The sequence below is a fragment of the Triticum dicoccoides genome, chromosome 6B, assembly GCF_002162155.2.
Source record: "Triticum dicoccoides isolate Atlit2015 ecotype Zavitan chromosome 6B, WEW_v2.0, whole genome shotgun sequence".
In the NCBI taxonomy this organism is placed as follows: Eukaryota; Viridiplantae; Streptophyta; class Magnoliopsida; order Poales; family Poaceae; genus Triticum; species Triticum dicoccoides.
The window spans coordinates 285086059-285094752 of NC_041391.1; positions in this window are offsets into that span (position 1 = coordinate 285086059).

Below are 8694 nucleotides of genomic sequence, written 5' to 3' on the forward strand. Positions count from 1 at the left end.
CCACTCTCTTCACTAGGAACTCCCTCTCCCTCTCATGAGTCCAAACCCCCACTCAATTTTTCTCGGGACTCGCCGCAGGCGAGAACTCACTTTGCCCGATGGCCACCGCCCGCTGAGAAGCTCGCCGCCGGCAGCTCCATCCATCCCAGGGGCCATGCCGACCACCGGAGGGACCGCCTCGACCCCCTGAGCCCGCGGGTGGCCTCCATTTCTTGAGAGGTGCCGCCAATCGCCGGCGACGACCGCCGGAGTCCCGCGTCCCGCTTGGTCACAGGAAGAAGAGGGAAGGGGGCCAGTCAAACCTGACCAGTAGGCCCTCTGGACCCACTGTCAGCGACCCACCCCGCCGCCACGTGCTTTTAGTGAAAGCGTAAACCACCCCAGTACGTTTCCTCAGCTCCGAAAACGTATTCCTGTCTGAAGCGTTTTCTTTTATATCTTTTTTTAAAACATATGTTGACCAAATCTTTGACTGGCTATAACTTTTTAAATATAACTCCAAATGAATTGATTCTTTTTCCTACATCTCCCAAATATTGTCTAGTTTATTTTCATATTTATTTCAAAATTTTCCAAGCAACTTTTTTGTGCTGTTTTAAAACTATGTGTTAATTTAAATATTTCCAAAAATAGGATTTTGTTGGAGAGAGGAGAAAACTTTCAAAGTTTTGGAATGGACCCTGACTCTCCACCTTGAAGGCAAGCATCCTGAACCCTGGCATAATATTTTTGGTGTGTTAGTTGACGCGGTTATAACACCACCTTACTTTGGAAAAACTCGTTATTTTATGTGGTGATATGATCATTTGCATCAATGCATATTAGTGATTTCCTTGCTGTTGGAAATGAGTATACGTGTGATGGTAATCATCCTCATGTACCTTGCATGCATGCCGGAAAGGAATCCGGGAAAGCCTCTGTCTTGGGTAGGCGTGAGCTTGTCGCCGGTCTCCGTCGGGACGGTTATGTCCGATATGGCATAGTAAGGTATAATGAGTGTTGATTGTGTTGGTTGAAATATATTTGTTATACATGTCATGCAGGGAAATTATGAGTCGACCGTAGATCGAGTCTTGTTCCAGTAACCCCCACACTTGTTTCGTGCTACCACTTGTCCCTGCCACAGGTAGGGTACGGTTCAGTAATTTATCAACCCCTTTCTAGCACATACCGTACAGAGGGGCCGGGATGAGGGTACCATGGCCATGGATTAAAGCCAGTCATCCGGTCAGGGGGCATGGGTGTTTCGGTTGTAGCCGAGGGGGTAGCTTCCCCAGTTTTGCGCGCGATATAAATTTTGTGATCCCATGCTAATCGAGGTTGTAGCCCCCCCACTTAGAGTTTTGTTTAACGAGTGTCGTGGGTGATTCCAGACACCGGTAAGTTAAGCTGGTGTGTGCAAGTCAGGTGTGTTTTCATTTAAAAGACCGTAGACGGAATTAGTCTTGATGGACTAAAGGAATCCGTTACTCGTGGGTAAAGAGTACACCCTGTGAAGAGATTAAACCTATTCGAGTAGCCGTGTCCATGGTTAAGGACTACAGTCTGGGTTGGGTCAAGTGTCGGTCTTAGTGTCGGTCTTCGGAGGAGAAACCGTTAAAACAAAACTTGGATCATGACTTGTGCTGATTATGATAATTTTGATTATCATTATGGACTAACCCATTATATTATTTGAATTACTGAGTATCCCTGGGACGGTTCTACCCCCTGGATATTCATTGTGATTATTTGTTTTATAAGCCCTTTATGCGGTGTCGCTGAGACGCCCGACTGTGGCATTGCTTGTTATTTATTTACTTTATGAGCCCTTTATGTGGTGTCGCTGAGACGCCCAACTGTGGCATTACTCGTCATTTATATACTTATAAGCCCTTTATGTGGTGTCACTGAGACGCCCGACTGTGGCATTGTTTGTCATTTATATATTTATAAGCCCTTTATGTGGTGTCGCTGAGATGCCCGACTGTGGCATTGCTTGTTATTTATTTACTTTATAAGCCCTTTATGTGGTGTCGCTGAGATGCCCGACTATGGCATTGCTTGTTATTTATATATTTATAAGCCCTTTATGTGGTGTCGCACAGACGCCCGACTGTGGCATTTTATTTCCACTCCATTATTGCATATTCATGTTGCACATAAATAACCTGCTTGCATGCATAAAAGATTTTTATTTATGATTGACGATGGGATCATAGAATATTTTAGTGCATGATTATCAATTATATTATCCTAGTGTTCATAATGTTTGCGAGTACATTCAAAGTACTCACTGGCTTGTCCCTGGCTATTGTCTTGGCCAGATTTCTTGCTTGGAGAGGAGCACGCGATGACAGCCACGGAACCTAAGCAACGGTGATAGCAGTCTCGTGAAGATAGGAGTTAACCTGGTCAGCTGTTCCTGTTGGGAAATGGAGTCCCATAGACACCAATGATCCACAAACCACTTCCGCCCTCAACCACTAGAAACCATTGGTTGTACTCACAGGCCAGAATGGTCTTGTACTACATATTTTGTATTTTGCTTGGAATTTTCTGTATCAAGTTGGTGCCTCATCAGCTAACAGTAATCCTGGGGCTGGTGAGCACAACGGCCATTTTCTGGAAATTAATACCCGAAAACCGGTCGTGACAGACTTGGTATCAGAGCCAGGCTGACCATTGGCTAATCCTATCTTAGCCAGGTCAATAAACTTAGGCAAACCAACCCACCAGACCTTAACCAAACCCCAGCCAAGCTTCTCGTGCGAGATAGCCACACAGTGACCCCGACACTTTTGACAGTCGGTGCCCAACCTATCAACCTAGCCTGTCGATCACGCACTAGTGACCAGCACCCAAGATGTCTCATTCGCAACCGTGCGAAGGAAGACTCCGTCCCCTTTTCCTATAAAAAGGGCACGCTAGCCCCAACCCAGCACAGCACATCCTCTACCCAAACCGAGCCATAATGCCTGGCCCCGTTGTGCACAATGAGACCACAACAACCAACCTTGGAGGCTTTGTGACCATACTCGCAAACCTCACCCGACGTGCCTATGCGTTGGAAGAGCCCCCAGAATATGTTGTGTACCAAGGATCCATGAGCGGCGAGAGCCGTCAATTCTGGGCCACTGTGCACATCTATGGTAGGGGTCTGTCGCCAGAACGCCCCTACAAGTTCACTGGAAGAACAACTTCCTTTGAGCCACAAGCCATCCAACTAGCTGCTCGAGAGGCTATAGTTCATCTCCGGCACTTGTCGCCCAGAGTTAACTGTCGCTCGTTCTACTACTACCCCAGACGTGAAGGGTATGGTAAACCACCCCAAGTTGCCAACGAAGATCACGAGACGGATCCTGCATTGTTGCACCTAGTGCGCTATGTAGGTGCACTAGAGGAACTGTTCGATCAAATCACCATTGATCTGATCGCAGCTCGTGGAGAGCTGGTTCACCGAGCCCCGGCGAGAGAAGAGAACGAACCCGACGCCGACAACCCAGTCGTGCTGTTCGGACACCCGATCGAGTCCCTGAGGTCTGCCCCAGTCGTCGGCCAAGGTGCTTTGATGACCCCAGAAGTGATTCGTCGCCTCTTGGGAGCACACTCCAACGGGGTTGTGGCCAACAATCCCCGAGATGGTCATCATCGCTACCCCGAGCCTGCAGCCCCTCAACCCCCTTCAGCTACTCCCGACAGTGAGACCCGAGGAGAAGCCTCGACATCCACAAGGCACGCCTGCTTGGATATAAACAAGGTAGACTAAGTCACTCGAGTAGTGTCGAGTCCCAGTGTATCCTCGCTTTGTAATCGTGTGACCTTGTAAATAAACGCAGCCTGTCGTCATGCCTCTGTTTTAAATAGTAGCCTTGCATGGATAGGTCAGCATGTGGTATAAATTTCTACCCCAGGCACAGATACCAAAAACCACCTCGACGACCCCCACAGTGATACGTCACTTTAGTGAGATGTGTGTATTTGTGGCTTTGACCCCGACCCTTGGAGCTGAACTGACAAAATTCTTTACCTTTCACCACGGTAAAATGAACCAGTTCCAATGCTATAATAAGGCCACCGCGTGACCTTGCCAAGCACCCCTCACCTTGTGCACCATTTCCTGCCATGTTGAGCCCTAGTATTTATCTGAGAAACCCAGATGCAACCCCGGGTAGTTTTGTCAAAATATTGTGGGATTTTACCTACAGTACCATGGGCGCTACCCAGCCACCCCAGTACGAGCTGTTCAAATCGAGAATCACCCCTTCCACCTCGAAATATTGGGCAGCAGTACACATCCTCCCGTAGACTCAAACCAAGACCCAACAGAGGTTTCCTTCATAGGGAAATCCATGCTGACCCCGCATATGGCCATAGAAGCTGCTGCATACGAAGCACTTGCTCGCCTTTGATTCGCGGTACCCTATGCCAGCGAACGGGGGTATTATTACTTTCCGAGCCGTGCAGCACCCGGAGAAGTAACATCTTTTCCCGGTGGACGAATTGAGAGATACCTAGTACTGGCCAACCTTGTCCATTACGTCATCGCTCAAGAGCGGTTAACCCAACGTGTGATGGGTTATCTCCAGAGCCTCGCAGATTTAAATCCTCAGATCGCCATCGGCAGACCACTGAGGCCCGACCAGGAGAGACACATTCATCGACTGGTCAATCCACTTTCCCCGATAGAAGAGGAGTGTGTCCCAGTACCAGAGACGTTTTCTCGGGACCCCGTCCAGTTACCGTTTGCATTATAGACATCGCTGCTGTGTTTATTATTGCAACTTTTATTTATAAGCTATAACTTATGAGTGGTACCCCGAGTTTGCGCAGCGAGTAAATCATTTAGTTTCTATTAATGTGAGTAGTTCTGTTGCGGTTTGACTCTAATATATTACTGTTTTCTCTCGCGAAAATCCTGGAGTGAGATTTCTTTTCCCTGAGCTGCTGCATCATACACCTTCTCACGACATGGATTATTTTATTTCACACAGCACCACGGCAGCAGACTCACCACCGCTCGAACGCATACCCTGCTTGCAAAAAAACAAGTAATCATGGAGTATTTGTTTTTCAAAACAACTCCTAACAAATCTCGAGGACGAGATTTTTTCTTAAGGGGGGTAGTGTTGTAACACCCCAAATCTTTAACCTTATTTTATTAATTAAAATTTTGGCCAGGAACTTAAACTCTTGTTTTCTGGAATTTCTTTTGATTTCAGAACCATTCTTTCCTTTATTTTTATGGAGTTTTTACCTCAAGTGAAAAACTTCCCAATTTTATTGGACTCTCTTATCCTCTCAAATAAAACAATTCTTTTATCAGTAGGATTATTTATATAATTATTTCCCCCCTGAGTTTTATTACTCTAATTTGGTTTTTCATAAGTTTAGGGTCCCATTTGCACTGCAACCCTTTTATAAATTCATTCAAAAATCCCACCAAAATTTGGAGATGTCATGTGATGTTTTTAAAACATTTTTATGCAAAAATATATTTCAAGCTCTGGATATTTTGAGTTCTACACATAATTTTCAAATCTGGTCCAGTGGGCAATTTTACACTACAACCTATTTAAATATTTCTTTAAAACTTCCACCAAAATTTTGGGATGTCAATATGAGTATGTTAATTAACTTTTTGCAAAAACCCACTGTTGTCCTTCGAAAAAATTGAGTGAATCAACCTCTTTTCCATTTTGGTCCAACTTGATGATTTGTACAGCAACTATATTTTAAATTACTCCTTTATCCATGATTTCTTTTCCTACTTGTAGTCCTCCCTGCTAAACCCTTAAGTCCAAGAGGTTGGACTCATTGGAGCAATTCTAGTTCTTGCAATCATGCCCTGTTCTTTCTGTCCTAAATTGAAGTTCTGCAAATCTTGCACTAACAAGTTTGTGCTTTTCACAAACTAACCTCACCACCCTCTTGTGCATCCAAAGAGACACTAGCCTGGAGAATTTGGCCACTCCAAGAAATGCCTAGGTGCCCCTGGCATTATGACAAACACCTTATGGGCATGATCAGTTTTGACATGATTTTTGGTTTTGCACTGAGACCTTGCACCTCTGGACAATCTAGCATGTCCAATGAGCACCTAGACGATCCTAACCTAGGTCTGCTAAGTGCGAGCCTCACCCAAGCTCTGTGGCATGCACTGGCATTTCGCCGAGCACCTGGTGGGCGTGCTCTGGGCGCGCCTAGAGCGCGCGTTTTGCACGTGTTGCACACGCGTGCACCGAGCCACCACGTCTCGCCCCGCACCCGTTCTGGCCCTTGGCCATCCGCAGCCAGCACACCACGTATCCTCCTGCACCGCAATGCCACCCCGACCACCCCTGGTACCCCACGGCGCCACCGTCAGGTCGGCCGTGGCGGCTAGCTGACGGCCGCATACAGGCCCCAGCCGTGTCGGCGCCGCCCGAGCCACCAGCTCTCGCTACCTGCCCCCTGGAGCTTCGCGAGCTCATCCACAAGTGTGTCGTCTAGCTCTCGTCGCTACCATGCCACCCTGACCGCTACAGAGAGGCGGTTCACCGGCGACCTTATCCTCGGCCGCGGAACCGCCATGGATACACTATAAATAGGAGGCACGAGCTCATCTGGGCACTCAGGCGGCCTCAGTCCACTCCTCCAGTTTCCACCATGGCAGCCAATCGACCCGAGGAGGCCGTCTTCTTCCTCTCCGGCAACTCTTGCCGTCGCCACTACCCCGGCTATTCCGGTGCCACCAGGGCCTTCCCCCTCTCCACTCTCTTCACCAGGAAATCCCTCTCCCTCTCATGAGTCCAAACCCCCACTCAATTTTGCTCGGGACTCGCCGCAGGCGAGAACTCACTTTGCCCGACGGCCACCGCCCGCTGAGAAGCTCGCCGCCGGCAGCTCCATCCATCCCAGGGGCCATGCCGACCACCGTAGGGACCGCCTCGACCCCCTGAGCCTGCGGGTGGCCTCCGTTTCTCGAGAGGTGCCGCCAATCGCCAGCGACGACCGCCGGAGTCCCGCATCCCGCTCGGGCACAGGAAGAAGAGGGAAGGGGGCCAGTCAAACCTGACCAGTGGGCCCTCTGGACCCACTGTCAACGACCCACCCTGCCGCCACGTGCTTTTAGTGAAAGCGTAAACCACCCCAGTACGTTTCCTCCACTCCGAAAACGTATTCTTGTTTGAAGCATTTTCTTTTATATCTTTTTTTTAAAACAGATGTTGACCAAATCTTTAACTGGCTATAACTTTTTAAATATAACTCCAAATGAATTGATTCTTTTTCCTACATCTCCCAAATATTGTCTAGTTTATTTTCATATTTATTTAAAAATTTTCCAAGCAGCTTTTTTGTGCCGTTTTCAAACTATGTGTTAATTTAAATATTTCCAAAAATAGGATTTTGTTGGAGAGAGGAGAAAACTTTCAAAGTTTTGGAATGCACCCTGACCCTCCACCTTGAAGGCAAGCATCCTGAACCCTGGCATAATATTTTTGGTGTGTTAGTTGACGCGGTTATAACACCACCTTACTTCGGAAAAACTCGTTATTTTATGTGGTGATATGATCATTTGCATCAATGCATATTAGTGATTTCCTTGCTGTTGGAAATGAGTATACTTGTGATGGTAATCATCCTCATGTACCTTGCATGCATGCCGGAAAGGAATCCGAGAAAGCCTTTGCCTTGGGTAGGCGTGAGCTTGTCGCCGGTCCCGTCGGGACGGTTATGTCCGGTATGGCATAGTAAGGTATAATGAGTGTTGATTGTGTTGGTTGAAATATATTTGTTATACATGTCATGCAGGGAAATTATAAACCTCCTGAGTCGACCGTAGACCGAGTCTTGTTCCAGTAACCCCCACACTTGTTTCGTGCTACCACTTGTCCCTGCCACAGGTAGGGTACGGTCCAGTAATTTATCAACCCCTTTCTAGCACATACCATACAGAGGGGCCGGGATGAGGGTACCATGACCATGGATTAAAGCCAGTCATCCGGTCAGGGGGCATGGGTGTTTCGGTTGTAGCCGAGGGGGTAGCTTCCCCAGTTTTGCGCGGGGTATAAATTTTGTGATCCCATGCTAATCGAGGTTGTACCTCCCCACTTAGAGTTTTGCTTAACGAGTGTCGTGGGTGATTCCAGACACCGATAAGTTAAGCTGGTGTGTGCAAGTCAGGTGTGTTTTCATTTAAAAGACCGTAGACGGGATTAGTCTTGATGGACTAAAGGAATCCGTTACTCGTGGGTAAAGAGTACACCCTCTGCAGAGATTAAACCTATTCGAGTAGCCGTGTCCATGGTTAAGGACTACAGTCTGGGTTGGGTCAAGTGTCGGTCTTAGTGTCGGTCTTCGGAGGAGAAACCGTTAAAACAAAACTTGGATCATGACTTGTGCTGATTATGATAATTTTGATTATCATTATGGACTAACCCATTATATTATTTGAATTACTGAGTATCCCTGGGATGGTTCTACCCCCTGGATATTCATTGTGATTATTTGTTTTATAAGCCCTTTATGTGGTGTCGCTGAGACGCCCGACTGTGGCATTGCTTGTTATTTATTTACTTTATGAGCCCTTTATGTGGTGTCGCTGAGACGCCCGACTGTGGCATTGCTCGTCATTTATATACTTATAAGCCCTTTATGTGGTGTCGCTGAGATGCCCGACTATGGCATTGCTTGTCATTTATATATTTATAAGCCCTTTATGTGGTGTCGCTG